The 16,412-nt window shown below is 43.5% G+C and overlaps 1 protein-coding gene across 2 annotated transcripts in view; it reads right to left on the bottom strand.

Annotated features, from left to right (window-relative positions):
- The window catches only part of MARCHF8 (membrane associated ring-CH-type finger 8), a 97,987-nt gene extending 93,744 nt beyond the window's left edge, over positions 1-4,243 (bottom strand). For both annotated transcript variants that reach the window (XM_054832442.1, XM_054832443.1), the window contains exon 1: positions 4,136-4,243. The gene's annotated coding sequence lies outside the window, so the exon portion shown is untranslated. The remainder of the gene's footprint in view (positions 1-4,135) is intronic.
- Positions 4,244-16,412: the final 12,169 nt, after the last annotated feature.

Raw genomic sequence — 16,412 nt, 5'->3', positions numbered from 1 at the left:
CCCTCCTCAAGCTGCACTGATAGCACAGAGTTAGCAGCAGTAAGTAAGTCTGAGTGACAAATTATTCTGGTCATTAGAATCAGCAGATCAGGCCCAGGGGAAGCCTATCTGTTTATTAAGAAGTGTTGTTTTTTTCTACAGATACTCTTCCTTGCAGGCTCAGTACACACAGTAAAGAGGAACCGAAAGGCTTTTTAAAAATACATTTGAGAGGAAGGGAGGCACCAAGGATTTGTATGCTTTTTTAAAAATTAGCAACTGTGTATGTAACCTTGCACCCATTTTTTTCTTTTCTTTTTTTTTTCTTCTTTTTTGGTTTGTCACCCTGGTACCTTCTATCTTTCTTTCCTTCCCCTCTGTCTTATCCAACTGACCCTTTGGTTTAAAGAGAAATGTTTCTCATCCTGTGTCCAGGACATGACAGAAGTCAAACTATCTGCTCACAGAAGAGCAGCTGGGAATATTTTTAATCCTTGTAATGAACCTCTTATCCTTGATGGTGTATAAACACATGATCTTACTGAAGACATGGCCAAACCGGTGGACAAACTCACCCTTAGTAGTTTTCAGTCACCTGTTACATAACGTTCCTAAATCCAATGCCCATTTTCCCAAGGAGAAACTCTGGCACAGTTGTTCATGACCAGCCTTGCCTGCAGATTGGAGTGGTGATACGTATTCTGTCCTCCTGATGCCTTTTGAAGGACACACAGAAACTTTAAGAGGCAGATATCAAGGTATACCTAACTGATATATGGGATTTACCTATCCCAATATATACAATGTTCATATTCTATATTGGTTCTTGCCACATATTCTGCAAGGTTTAAAATTGGGATCCTTAAATGAATCTCCAGGGGTAAAGTGCTTATCTATTAGTTGACTTGATTTAATCAAACTATGGAAAATCTCAGCCACAATTTCTACAATCTTTGAGTATTTTTCACCTACTAGACATATACCTGACATCAAAATTTTCAACACTGTTTTCATCTGAGGCAATCAACCATGACATTCTGCCAGGTCTCTGGTTAAATTTAAGATGTGCTACCAAGCTCGCCTACTTGCCTGCAGGTATCAAAGGTGAACTCCAGAGAGGGGGCTATTTTAAAAGATGGAAAAGTTGAACAGTAATTTACATATATCTTTGATCTAAAATGGCCCAAACCTGATAACCAGCTGGGCACATAATAAAGGCCAGCCTTCCCCCTGGTCCCTGGGGAAAGAAATTGCAAGCACTAGAAACTGCTGATCGTTGAGATATCTCTTGCTGTTTGTGAACTGTCTGGCTGTCTGGTGATGAGTTACATTTAAGAATAACACAGCTCTTAAAGTGTATCTTTAATTGCAAAAATATTGTGCTTGCAATGGCTCTTGTCCATTTACCTACACTAGAATCAATAAACACGATGTAATCTGTTATTTGGCTTTTTAATGCTTCACACGAATGTGGTTAGATTCCTTGATAAAAGACCCACAAAAATATTGTGGTAAGCAGTGAAAAATAATCTGGTTTGGAAATGATTAGTTCTTTGGACAACTGGTGTTTTCAGTAAAAGCCAGGCAACAGAACCAGTAAAAGTGGCCCTAACTTAGTAAAGAGGGTTTCAAGGACATGGAGCTGTGAAACTTCACTACTAACAAAGCTCACCCAGCAAGTTTAATGCCGGCTCTACTATGCCAAAGCAAGCTGCCACCAGATCTTTGTAGTCAACGCACAAGTCAGCAAAACAAAGATCACAGTAAACCCTGCATAAGTTCTGTCTCACTATGGGAATTAATACCGTGAATGAGATGTGCGGTTTACCTGGTTCACTCAGCTCCTGCAGCAGCTAGCACTGGATGCTCCAGAGAAACAACTGGAGCAGGCAGTAACTGGGTAGCTTGTTCCCCAGAAGATTTCCCATCTAATACCTTTTGCCCTAGAAGTGAAGTTTTTCCCAGACTTGAAGTTTTCCATTCTTTATAGCCTTCTACAGTTTTGCTATTCACTATTTCTCCGCCACATGCAGACACAGTCCAAGCACAATGATGTCCAGGCTTCCTGCAAGCTTCTTCCTTCAAAGCCTGTTCATTTTTTAAAGCAGCCCAGCTACAGCCTCTTATAGAATAATAGACACTTCTACAAGATCAAGAGTTCCTTATATTTTTGGGAGAGGGAGGAAGGGCAGGAGCAGAACAAAACAAAACAAAAAATAAAATAAAAGGACACTTTATTCCTGTTTTCATTTTTCCTGGCAAATGGCCATGCTCACTCTATTCTTCACCATTTCTAAAGCTGGCTATCAGTCAGTCACATCAGGGCTGACTGCTTCTGAGGTGTATGGCAGGAAAGACCCATAGCAGAAGGCTCCTTTTTCTTAGGCGGCAGAATCAATTCAGGACTTGGAAGAAGAACCTACCACTCAGTAGGTTGAGCAGCAATACTACTGGGAGCTATCACACTCCTGCAGTGATCTGCCTCCCCCACTAATACCAGTGTTTGGAAGAGCAATAAGGAAATCAGGCTGGCAGAGAAGAGACTTCGGCACATTGCCCAAAGTACGCGTGACAGCCTCAGCAACTGGGAAGATTGAGTCCTTTCACCCTTGAAAATGGGAGAGTTGCTTGTCCAAGGTTAGACCTAAAGTAACAGATTTTTAAAAAAAAAAAATCATCCTGAAAATCTAGAAAGTTCCTCCACTGTGCTGAATTAAGATAAGCATCATGACGATAGATTAAGACTGCAGAAAAGCAGCCAGGGAACAGGTGGATTTTCTAGCACTGGAATCACAACTGCCTCATCCGGACACCTCCACCAATTCTGGTCACATATCCATACACTGAGCATGAAAAGGGTTGCAGCCTTTCTTCCAATCACACCTCAAACCAGAAAATTGCTTCTTTTCAACTACTTTACGTCTATAAGCAAAACTGCTGACTAGGACTAGCTGAAAGTCAAGTTGAAAAACCAAAACAACAAAAAAAACCCAACACCATAACAACAAATATTCAGTGAATTGTGATTTTTTTAAGTTCACATTAGACTGTAATCAAAGGTACGCCAAGTCTCCAGCAAAGGTGCAGTTGTTCAGTCTTTGGTAGTCCTGTCAGTTTCAGCAGCTGTAGCAGAATCAAATCCTGGGGAATGTCTCACTTTCTCCAGGCAGCTACAGGGTTGCTTGGGGGAGTCTGTCACCAAAAAAGGTTTGGGCCACAGCTGAGCAGCTTCCAATGCCAGGTATTATCCTGGGTGCTGGGGCGCACCCTTGAGCTAGGACCCTCTATGTTTCCAGCAATCCTGCTCCAGAGGCAGACCTAGCAGAACTCTGCATCAGTGGAAATTGATAGGTTTCAAAGAAAACATCTTAGGTTTGATAAATAAACAGTTTTGAAAGAAAACTTCTTTCCTCTGAAAATTTTTGACTAGGGCTATTACTGGATCAGCTGCAGCCTCACCTGACACCACTCCGGAACTAATTTTGGCAGCAAAAGTTCATGAAGAGTGCTGCTGCTTCAGCTGAAGTGTTACTGTCAGACCAGCTCTTCTCTCGCACCCCCCTCTTCCTTCCAAGATCTCTTTCCACCTCCACTCAAGCTCTATGTAAATTGCCCCTTCTATATTTATGCTGCTGGGTCATTTCACAAATTTGTTGTGCTCAGAAGTATAGAAGTCCTTTGCCAAGTGCAAAGCCTGAGCTGTGTGACCTCTTGTACTGCAGTTTGAAACAAACTGATTTCGCATTAGCACGTTACAATTCTAGCTTTGCTTGCACTTCCAGCGTACTAAAAAGAGGAAAAGTTAAAGTTCAGAACAACTTGAGCATTACTCTATCTGCCAACTAGCTCTAGGAAGCATGAAGGAATTCTGACTATTTCTCAGTCAGCCGTGAAACTTCATGATTCGTTACAAACACGTTGTGACCAGCACATCTTGCGTAGTTTTATCTCCGATGTGTCTTCATTCCACATCACTACCCGAATGCAAATTCGGGTCCTCCTCCAAGTCGGACGCCCAGTGCAAACTGAGCGCCTCTCCCACCCGGCTGAGCCGCTCTCGGTTTCTCCTGAGCGATACTAATGCTCCCAGGGCCAATGCGCACAGAGGAGCTCAGGCTGAGCAGACAAAGACGGCGGAGGTCGGAAAGCCTCTTACCAGTGAATTAGGTGCCGCTTCCTCAGCTCCGACAGAGGAACAGCCCTGAACTCTCCGAGCGGAGTCTCCGCATCGGCCAACGACGGGAAGCTCCGCCGCAGCCACCGCCCCACGGGCCGGCAGAGACGACCCCCGCGCCGCGCTCCCTCCTGTCCCGGCCGCCACGCCACGCCACGGCGGCCGGTCCCAGGGGTGGCAGCCGCGGGCCGGGCCACGCCGCCCCCGCACAGCTGCCTGTTGCTCGCCGTCGGCACCGACCGGCTTCCAGCAGGCGCTTCACCTGCAGGCGGTCCCGTCGCCGGACCCGGAGGGGCGAGGTGGTGCCCGCGGGGGCGGGACGAGCGGCGACCGCAGGGCAGCGCCCCCCGGGCAGGCGCCCCCCCCCGAGCGGCACCGCGGGCAGCCCGCCCCGGGTCACCGCCTCGGCCCGGCCTTGCTCCCTGCAGCGGCGGCGCCGGACCCGACCTCCCCGCGCCGGAGAGGCTGCGGACCCGGCTCGGCCCCCGAGGAGGAAGCGGCGGCTCCCCACGGCTAGGGCGGCGGCCGAGCCTACCTTGGTGCCCTGCACAGGGCCCGAGCCGGCGGCTCCTCCTCCGGCTGCGGCGGCTGCTGCTGCCCATACCCGAGAGGCGGCGGGCCGTGGCGCCAACGGGCCGGGAAGCTCCTGCGGACCGGGGCACCCCCGGCTCTCTCGCCTGGCTCCTGTTTACCGCTGCTCCCCGGCCGGCCGGGCTGCCTGTCAGCACGCCGCCCCGCCCCGGCCCGCCCCCGCCGCCATGGCCCGGAGGAGGACGGGGAAGCGAGGCGGCCGCACCGCGCCGAGGACGCGGCTCCCTCCGGGGTGGGGTGGAGAGTGCCCCCGGTAGGGCAGCGACCGGCCCGATCGCCTCCCGGTTAAACTTTTCTCCGCGGGCGGGCTGGCCGCGCTCAGGACACGGGGGCGCGGAGATGCAGCCCCGCGTGAGGCCACGTACCGCACCCCCATCGCTGCTCCTCCGGCACCCTCCACCAGAAACACGCCGCCGGGCCGGGAGGGCTTCCAGCACCTGCGCCAGCGCGGAGGCCGGGGGCCAGGCAGGGGCGGTGACTTACCGGGAACCGTAAGGCGAAAATCGGCAGCAAAACGAGAGGTCTTTAGCTGTCCTGAGCTTTGCTCTCACCCTGACCTCCTGCTGCCGCAAATAGTGATGCTCATGTCGTGTCCGAGGGGAGAACAGCTTGCTCTTTAGCAGTATTAGAAGAAAATAGCTAAACTAACTCGATACGATGCCATTTAACTATTTTAAAATTTATGTATGCTGTAAGCCTGAAGATTGCTTATAGCCACCGTCGTAAGGTGTTTTGTATTAGTTATGTATTTATTTATCAGCAGAAGATTATGTAAACAAAAAGGTTCAAGCACTAAAAGGATGCTGATGAAGCTTGCCCCGTAGCTATATCTGGCTGCCATACTCTCTGTTGCTATTTTACACTTCCATTGTGCAAGTGGCATACTCTCATCATTTCTTCCCAAAGAGGAATAGGTAAACTATACCACTGAAGTGAATTATACCAGGAAAAAAGCAAAGTGAGAGTTTTATGAGAAAATGCCAAGAGAGAGATTTCCTCTGTCCAGACACGGTGTCTATCCTACTTGGGAATAAGTGAGAAAGACCAGGAAGACAGGCAGCCTCGCTGAACTGTTTCTGTCAGTGCAGCACAGACAAGAAAGCACATACTGAAGAGAGAAGCCAGACAGAAACAAGGAAAGCTCCTGACTTGATGTGCAAGTTCATTCACTAAACCTAGTCAAAGTTTTTCATCTCCCAAGCCTGCACCTTTTCACATCAATAATTTACAGGACTTCAGGGAGATTACATTTAGCCTTAGAGAACAGTCAGAAGACCATAAAATGAGTAAAATAACCCCTTCTGATGCAGAGTACAACTACCCCTACAGAAAAGTGACATGTTACAATAGGTTTTCAGAGCACAGAGAAGCTGGGCTGAAATTCTGTCACATTAGGACCCAGCACACCCATGTACTGAAGGTGGGAGAAGCAGCACCCACAGAGTACACAGTGTGTCTTCCTGGGAACAGGAGGGTATGTCTACGACTCCTGTTTAGTCCTATATAGACTGAAGTTAAAACTCAGACACTTAGATTATATCCCCTTATAAGAGAGGGTATGGTAATGTGCATATGTGATGATAATCATGTCCTCTTGATAGGCAGTATATCGTAATGCTGGCTTGTAAAGAGAATCAGTTTCCATCCTAAGCTGTACTGCTGGCTTACCTGGAGGCCATGGGGATATCTCAGAGCAGGCTGTTTTCCTCCCTCATACTCTCAGTCCTTTTGTCATGGGGTTTTAAAACTATTTTTCAGGCTAAGATTGTATCCACGGCAGGTACAGCATAGCTCACCACCCAGTCGTGTGCCAGACTAGGAAAGGGGCCTGTAGACACAACTGGAATAGAAGTAGAAATTATACAGAAATACAGTTGCACGGAGGGCAGATTTTCCAGGCAAACTAGAGTAACTAATGATTAAGCCTGAAATGAAAGAAGCAGCAGTAAGCCGCGGGTACAACACCCTTAATTCTCACGGGGAGCAAAGTACCTAAATTCCTTCGCAGATCTAAGCCTTCCCTGTGTTTTGCAATTATTACTCCACAGTCTTTATATTTCCCTACAAAGCTTGTCTAGTATTTTAACACATGTTGCTGTTCTTGAGTTAAAAGTCTCAGCAACAACCTCCTGAACACAGGACTGCAGAGCTAGGACTAAAGCCTCAATGCTGAAGAGCACTGCTGTGGGACATCCTCCCTGCACGCCTTGCAGCTCTCAGTAGAAAATGCAAACTTAAGCCTTTGCAAATGTGTGTGTGTCCTCCCCCAGTTTGCAGCTAATTTAAAAAAATAGGGAAGAAAGAATAAACTTAAGCCAAAAGCTATTAGTCAAATGGAAATCTTAATTTTTTCTAGCTAGCATTGCTGTTCACAATCCCAGTAGGATATACAAGATTTTAAAAAAATTATGGGAACAGAACATCTCCACTTTGCTAATTGGATACCTCTGGCTCAAAGCTAAGGGAAAACCATAGTTGGGGAATATGCGCCTAGAATGCATGTCACGTGTAGCTGAAGATACAGACGGGTCTGCAGAAAGAGCTGCCCTGATGCCCTGCACACAGGATCTGGACTGTCAACATACACATGGGGCCTTGGTAAATACTTGCCATCAACAATAAATTCAATTTGTTTAAAGTCACAATAGGAGAAGTACCTCTGCACCCAGGAGACACTGATTGTCTCTAGAAGCAGCACAGATCTAGCATATAGTTATTAAAACTATGCTTTTCAGAAATACTTTTACTCATCTTAGCAGGAAGACCTGAAAATTGTTGTGGGGCAGAAACCCCGTAAAAACTATTGTACAACTGTGTCCTCTTTTTTTTTTTCTTTAGTTATGACAATACATACAGTAGTTATGTAGAAAAGCATAATTCATTTTTCCCCAGATAATTATAAATGATGTTTTTATTCTACAATATCAGTCTGTGCACCTGCATGTTTCCATAGCAACTCCACAATACTTTAGGGGATTACTCTAGAATTCCACTGTGGTTTGTGTCTCCGAAGCTATATAGATTTTCTGGGGAAAATCTGTTTCCAAATGTAAATTAAAATTACTACTACTATATATTTAATAAGCTATACCAGTCTCCTATGTTCTCATCATAAGAAACCGCAACACTTCCTTGCAGCTTTTTGTACAAACCCATGCTATATTGTGTCACTGTAATTAGAACAGCCATTACAGACTCAGGGCTGGAAGCAACTCCAAATGTCTTGCAGGGGATCATGCTAATCTGAGAGCCAATGTGAGACTTTAAAACCCCCAAAATCCACATCCCCAAAAGACCCCTTGCAAAGAATAGGCAGGCATAAGCACCTTCATGCACTCACATACATACATGCTCATTCATTTCATGTGCATGTATGTGAGTCTGTAGCTATTAATTTAAAATGTAGAGAAGCAGATCTGTTAGACTGGGTAACAACAACCAAAAGAGAAGAACTGATGACTAGGAAGCTTTAAATCCAGACAGTACCCTATCAGGCTGCTAGGAACATGCAAGCCTTCCTCTGCATATGCACTCACGCATGCAAACATGACGTGCGTGCAGACAGGACAGGATGTGCTCCTAAGGCTTTTCTGTGCTAGTTTTTCTCCAAGTCAGCTCAGTTCCTTTACTTCCTTCCACCTGCATATCCTGAGCTGTGCGTTCCCCCATCTGTTCCGTCTCCTATGCACACAGAAATGAGGGGAATTTCTCCAGAAGTTATTTGATGTTCCCTAGTCTTACTGAAGGTGAGCCCAGCATTCACTCCTTCCTGCACTGCTGCTCTGCTGTTTTCTGCCCGGGCTAGGTGAATACAATAGATTCTGGTAAGAGAAGGAAAAAAAGAGGACCATAGGGAAGGTGAAAGGAACTGACGTGAATCCAAGTAGAAAGATGGAAGGAAATACAAATAAAGTCCTTCCTGACTGTTTTTCATTCATACAAAGATGATTTCAGGTTCTGAAAGGAAAAGGAAAACCAAACCAAAACAAACTTACCTCTGAAGGATCTGGAACTCCTTAAAACCTGTTATCAATGTGCATTACACCACATTGTTTTAAAGTCTGGTCTACAGGGTAGGTGGGAGCACTTTTTGCCATTCTCTCCCTTAGAACATCAAGAAAACTAGAGGCATCTTTCTTGCCAGTTTTAGGAAGAAAATTATTTGCTGTGATTGTTTCAGAAATACAGGAAGTGAAGTGTTTTCCCAATTCACTCGAGAACAGTAAAGAAGCAACTACCACTCCGTTTCTTTGGCAGCCCAGAACATCAATGGTATAACCAGGAATGTTCAGACCTGTGATGACTGGAAGGTGCTCACTGTCTGAAAAGTGTATTCTGCTACAGTAAATGGCAACAGCTTAGAACTGAATGAAAGAAGAAATTAGATGATGCATGAGAATTGCACGGCAGGCACCTGAAAGACACTACATACAGAAAAAGCACCGTACAATGTTAAAGCACTGACCCTCTGTTTGTGAGGGGAGAAAGAAGGAAGTCCAGAAGTGAGGCTAATCATCATCTATCTATCTATCTATCTATCTATCTATCTATCTATCCAGGCAACATGTGCAAAGAGCTGCAGTCACTGTGAAATAAACCATTTTTCTTTCTCAGATTTGTGAGAAATTTGTGAGGCTTTTTGTGAGCCCCATTTTCAGTCACTTGCAAGCAGTCACCCAGCAGAACACACTGTTTGAAGCCTGTTTAAGGAAGACTGCTGGGCAGCTTTAGCCAGAAAAGCACCAGACTTCAAAACTTGTATCACGTTTAATGAAAAACGCCACCAGAGCTCCAAGTAGGTGATTTGCAGACACCTTAACAAGTGTATTTCCAAGTGCCTGAAATTTATCAAATTTTCTTCAGTCTCAGATGCAGGATATAAATTAGCATTGTGGTAACACATTTTACTAAAACCTGTCCTGGAAAATCACTAGGATGAGATCATTTGAAACTCATCTCTGAGACAGAGTGGCATCAGCCATTAAGGTCTTCCTTGGAAAGCACCAGGAGAAAACAGCATTCCTGCCTGCAAACCAAACTGTAACCTTTCTTCCAGTACAGTGCCGTAAGACCCTTGTACATTGTGGTTTCAAGAAGACAATGACTGTAGCCAGCCCTACATGCAGCAGGTTTAATCTGGCATGGCGCATGACAAACAGGCATATACGGCTATGCACCCCAGCAGACTTCAGCAACTCCTCACAGTCATGTGAGGGTGCCTTTGAAGACGACAAGATTGGATACAGCTTTGAATCTGTCTCAGAGCGGATAAGCTTTTGCAGTCATAAAGCCTAACCCAGGCCTCACAAGTGCTATCCTCTGTACAAGTGTTAATAGGGATTTTCTCATTACTGAGCCTCAAAACTAAGGAAAAGGTTTGCAAATGCAACAAACTGAACTTTTAGAGTAATTTCTCTAGATAAAACTACTTGTCTAGGTATGGGTGAACCGGCTCTCGGAAAATCCAATCAACAACGTTAAGGTGTCATGCTTGATTAAGGCTTATAGCACTGCATTTAGTATCCAGAAAAAAGAAAGGAAAAGTCTCTGCCTTAGTGCCTTCTTTGTACCCCAGTAAATTTAATGCTTATTCAAGGCAGGACATGCACTACTAGAAAAAAGTGAAGCTCTGTGACCAGTGATGTGTCTCCAGAGGTCAGAGCTGGGACTACAGCTCACCATTTTCTTCCTCTGCTTTGCAAAAAAAGGAAAAAAAAAAGAAAAAAGAAAAAAAGTTTCCTCCTCTACTGATCAGAACTTGGAAAAAGGACCTGACCGTGTGCTGCACTTCCAGGTTTGTTATTCAAACCACTAAGGAGTGTATAGAAAGTTATAGTAACTTACTTCCCCCAACCCCAAATATGTAGAGGAAAGATTTTTGGAGCCACCTCTTAGAAGTCAATATTTCAGCTTTGGCTCTCCCCACTAAAATAAATAGTTTCCGTGCATTCAACATACAGATGTGGTAATGGTGTAAAAGTAGGCAGCCTGTTTCTGTGTAACAAAATCCAGGCATCATCTTCCTAATAAGCACAGCTATTATGCTGAACTCTGCTAGATGTTCCCCTTAGTGAGCTTTCCTACATTTTCTCCTCATACTCTAACTAATGCTATTTATATCCTGTCCAGACTACAGACAGATTAATAATACTAAGCATTTCTATAGGACCTCCCTTGGAAGAACCCTGGGCATATTTTACCAGATATTATTTTAATCACATTTTTAGAGGCTTCCATTTTAACAGTACCTTGAGTAGCTTAAAGCTAAATATACAAGACAGCAAAATGGGAAGCAGAGACCTGAAGAAAAAAGGATCTCTGAAAGTATACTGCAAAATTAGAGGAGATCCAGAGGACAGCAAGCATAATTAAGGCTCTGGTATAGCAAAGACAGAGAATCGCTACCATAAAAAAGATGAGTAAGAGGAGATGTGATACAAACACAGAACATACTGAATATTCAGGAGACCCTGCTCTCCCTTTCTCATAACACTAGACCAAGTGAATTTCAATTAAAAAATGGTAGGAAATTAAAAACTACAGTGAAAGAAAATGCTTTTCACATTACACATAAATAGAAATAAGTGAGGCTGTGAATCCAGCAAGATTCAAGAATAGTTTTAGACCTTTATGGGTCTCCAAATTAATTTCATATTGTACACAGAGACAGCAAGTTCTTCACAGTTCAGACCAGTCATCAGCATACGAGGTAAGATCCAGTGTTGAAAGCAGGTTCCTACACACTTGGTTACAAAAGAATTTCTGCACCTTCTTCTGAAGTGTCTGTACCTCCTATTCTCAGAGACAGATGCTGGTCTGGATGGATCTCACGCTAATCCGATCTATTTTGACGAGTCCTATGTTTCCCCTAAAGCAAATTACCTATGATCACTGGCAAGACAGACAATGCTGAGAAGAAATCCTGTCACAACTTTCAGTCTCAAGACCATGTTTAAAACCAAAGATATTTCATTATACATCTCTGTGTTGTAACTACGCACCGGTCAGTGCAGGTTTTTAGCAAACCACTACCATATCCCAAATATGGCCCATACAGGCAACAGTTCCAGCACTTGAACAAGTACAAATTGGATTAATGCAAAATAAATCTAAGTCTACTGTTCAAACAACATCAGTTCAAGTAAAAGAAAAAGACTCTCTACACATTAAGTTTATGGATAGAAAGGGTTGTTCAGCCTGGAAAAGAGTAGGCTCTGGGGAGACCTTATAGCACCTTCCAGTACCTAAAGTGGGTCTACAAGAAAGCTGGAGAGGGACTGTTCATAAGGGCACGGAGTGACAGGACAAGGGGTAATTAATGGCCTTAAGCTGAAGGAGGGTAGATTTAGATTAGATATGAGGAAGAAATTCTTCCCTGTGAGGGTGGTGAGGCACTGGAACAGGTTGCCCAGAGAAGCTGTGGGTGCCCCATCCCTGGAAGTGTTCAAGGCCAGGCTGGATGGGGCTTTGGGCAACCTGGTCTAGTGGAGGGTGTCCCTGCCCATGGCAGGGGGGGGTGGAACTGGATGATCTTTAAGGTCCCTTCCAACCCAAACCATTCTATAATTCTATAAGGGAGAGAAAAAACCCATAATTTCTCACTTTTTTTTTTAAATCATGTTCATTTCTTAAAAAAAAACCCAAACCACAGAGAAAGAAGAGAGGGTATTTTGAAACCTCTAATTTTTCCTTTTAGAAAACTTGAGTGTTTTTATTTCTAACTCATTAATCCTCTTAATCACATACCATGTAAATTATACTATTTTTGTGATAAGGTATTGTTTTGAATTTCTGGTGCTGGGCAGAAACACCTAATTTCAGCAATAATTTACCATCCAGATGTGATTAGAATACATAAACCTTATGTAGCTATATATACACACACTATATATATCATATACAGTAACCAGCCCTACTGAAGATTGGATTAGAAAGGATTGAAAACAACCTTAAAGTGTGATTTAGGAATACATTTCTGTTGCTGAAGACCTGTAAAGCTTCTTGAATGGCAAGGCCAGAAAGCACAAGTAGTAAGGAGTGGTCAGTGTACACTCCTCACACACCACTAAATCTATCCTTTCATATCCTCACCCTGTATTCATAGGGAAAAGAAAGCAATATTTGTGATTCTACAGTATGAAATTATGGGGACAGGTAATATTTTTACTGCATATACAGCATCCAGCATAACTTAGCTAGTGGACACCCTTGAAATTCATACTTGCAGGGTTAGTGGGGAGGAATAGAGGAGGGCTCTCTATTCTGCAATACATTAAAATTACCTAATAGTTTACATTATAAAAACCAGCATAAAATCATGTGTTTGAGGCACTCTTCCACTCTTTTCGAAGTTTTTTCAAAAACTTTGGAATCAGAAAAAGGGAACAAGCGTACCCTACTGCTGACCTCCTCAGATCTGTTCAGAGTGAGCTGAATAAGGGTTATAAAGAAATAATCGTAGTTTTCCTCATCTATGGTTTTCTTTGTAAATCTCATTATTGGACAAACCGAAACGTTTGCCATTCTTAAATGCCTCCGCTGCCCCCTGGTGTCTCTCCTCTGCAGCTTCACACAGAACGTTAATGCCTCAAGTTCTGACACAAATTCCCTACGAAAGAGAAAAGTTACCAACTAGTGGACCACACTTCTAGATACAGTTCTTTTTCCTTATAATAATTTCTGAAAAGATCTAATTAATAGGCAAGCCTCATTCCAGTAGGATACTGCAGAACAAACAAGACCTATCTCTTACAATGAACACTGCCAGCTTCAAATTAGCCAGAGTACCAATGAACTGCACTGAAGACTTACAGTAAGCTGGGAAATAGCTGTCTCCCTCTTTTACGCAAACTTCTGTAGATATGCTATTAAATTGCTGCTTATGCAAGGATTTTTTCTTTTCCTTTTTTCTAAAGAACTGGTAATAGGAAAGGCAAACCAATGACCTGAGCTAAAATCCTTTCCAAGAAATATGCACACAATGGCCATAAAAGAACACAGAGAAAAAAATTACATGGTTGCATTGACAAGAAACCCAAACATTCTGGCTTATTCATGGACTCACTGATAAAAAAGATGAAGGAGACCAAGACTGACACACAAAAGAGCTGAAAATGCAGTCTCCCAGCCACTGAGAGTGTGTGTGTGTGTGTGTGGTAGGGAGAAGGAATGGCTGGAATAAGCAGAACCTAAGCTATAGACAGAGATTCACATATTAGTAAGGCAAGATGCATGTTGGATTCTGCAGTTTTCTTAAATACTGCATTCCTTTTGATGCATTTGATGGCTTTGAAACAACTGCCTTTGAGTCTTTCTAATAAGATGTAGCTGGTGGTCCCAAGAAAAACCGGTTACAATTGGACTTTTTATTAATGGAATTAGTTAGCTGCAGGAAAGAACTTGGCTCAAGGAGTCAAGCCACATGTGGTTAGCTGACGTGGTTTCATCTTTTGAGAAAGAAATATACAGAAAATCTGGCACATCATTCTTGAAAGACTGGAAAGGCTTTGAAGTACAACTTGTTCTTTAATCACACAACTGTCTTAGTGAAACTCTTATCAGATGGAAGGATTCATCAGGAAAAATTGTACAGGATCTTAGGAGGTTCAAAGAGCTAAAGTAGAGGACCCCTTCTTTAACCTACGGCTGTAAATTCTAATAAAAAGGCAGTGGTGGATTTCCCTCGAGGAAAAATAAGGCAAGCATCCACCTCACTGTAAGCAAACCAATTGGGGACGACAAAGACCAGCTTGCTGAAAAACTTTGCTCAAGAAGGCTACCTCATAAATAATGGAATCCACGTTTCACTGACTAGGAAATAAAGATAGGTTAGGAATATACAATAGGTCAAAACCAGCGATAGCCTAAGCATCACTAGAAACACAATTCTGTCCCTGTTTTGTACGTTTGTCTGGTTTATCCCAAGTCTCCTCAGACTGGGGTCTCCACTGACATCTCGTGGCCTTTGTGTAACATGTCATGGTTGAAACGCAACCCTCCTTATCTTTTCAACCAATTGCTCTTTTCTTGGCAAAAGGGATAGAAAAGCATTTCTGATTAGTTAAAATGTTTTGCTTGCAAAACCCTTGATTTGTATATTTGCTTGGCATGTGTAGGGAAAAGAAGGATAAAAACTAATATTGTGAAAAGGAATGTCCCTTTACCTGTGCACAGATATGCTTGTAACATTTAACGGTACACATAAATAGCCTTGGAAACATCAAATATAAACTAGGAATTGAAACCAGCCAGAGAGAACAGGATTAGCAAACTTCCGCTAAGAAAGTGAATAATTAAAGTTCTACGTATTAAAAACCAGGCGTTACCACCCACAGTATCCCAATGGCTCTAACCACACCTACTTCACAAGAAACAGCCTAAGCTCATCTTTCTATTGAGCACATCTTCTGATTTTTTTTAGACAAAAATCTTTAAATGGGATAATAACTACAGAAGAAAATCACCTTTTTTCATTCCTTTCCACCCAATGCTCCAACCATTACAAACATTGCAAAACTACCTGTCATGGTTTAGCCCAGCCAGCAGCTAAAAACCACACAGCCGTTCGCTCACTCCCTCCCTCCCTCACTGGGATGGGGGAAAGAATCGAAAAGAAAAATAAAGGTAAAACTTGTGGGCTGAGATAAAGACAGTTTACTAGAACAGAGAAGGAAGAGAGTAGTGATAATAATAAAAGAATGTACAAAACAAGTGATGCACAGCACAGTTGCTCACCACCTGAAAACAATGCTCACCCAAGTTCGCGAGCAGTGCCACCTCCCGGCCAACCTCCCAGTTATATACTGAGCATGACATCCTATGATATGGAATATCCCTTTGGCCGGTTCGGCTCAGCTGTCCTGGCTGTGTCCCCTCCCACCTTCTTGGGCACCCCCCCACCTTCTCATTGCCAGGGCAGTATAAGAAACTGAAAAGTCCTTGACTGCTTGGCAACAACTAAAACCATCAATGTGTTATCAATATTATTCTCACCCTAAATCCAAAACACAGCACTACATCAGCTACTGTAAAGAAAATTAACTCTATCCCTTCCAAAACCAGGACACTGCCCCAAACTAAAATCAGGGTAAGAACTACAGTAATCAGAAGCAGTAGAGGCTCACACAACTGTCCCATAGCTTCACATGGCTTTCTTAGTTAGATGAATGTCCTCACGTGAGGAACTGTGGTTCAGTGCTAACATAGATACCAGAGAAAGAGTCACATGCATTTCAAGATGAACCTGATTTACATAAAAACTGGAGAAACACGACCTAACACAAAAGCCGCAGGTGGAAGCAACTCCTTACAGGCACAAGCAACTCCAAACCCACAGTTTACACCCAGAAGATGGTGCCCCATTATAAAAGTTGGAAGTACTTGAAAAGAAACCAAAGTGTTTAATTAATGATATGTAAAAAAAGCTAGAAAGACTTTGGTTTTGTAATACAAACCATTAAAAATTCTAGCCTTTTCTACAACTGAAGATTGTTAGCAAAAGGCACCAGAAGGCATCAGTACAATTACATCCCAGGGGACTGCAAACTGAATAGAGATGGGAATTGCACGCAGATTTTTATCACCACGGTCTTTTAGAGATTTCAGAGAAAGGAAATATTTTGTTCACGATCCAAAAACATTTCTGACACCTCTGTGGCACTTATCATTT

Source organism: Grus americana, chromosome 7, assembly GCF_028858705.1.
Source record: "Grus americana isolate bGruAme1 chromosome 7, bGruAme1.mat, whole genome shotgun sequence".
Classification (NCBI taxonomy): Eukaryota; Metazoa; Chordata; class Aves; order Gruiformes; family Gruidae; genus Grus; species Grus americana.
This window is presented reverse-complemented; position numbering and strand designations above follow the sequence as displayed.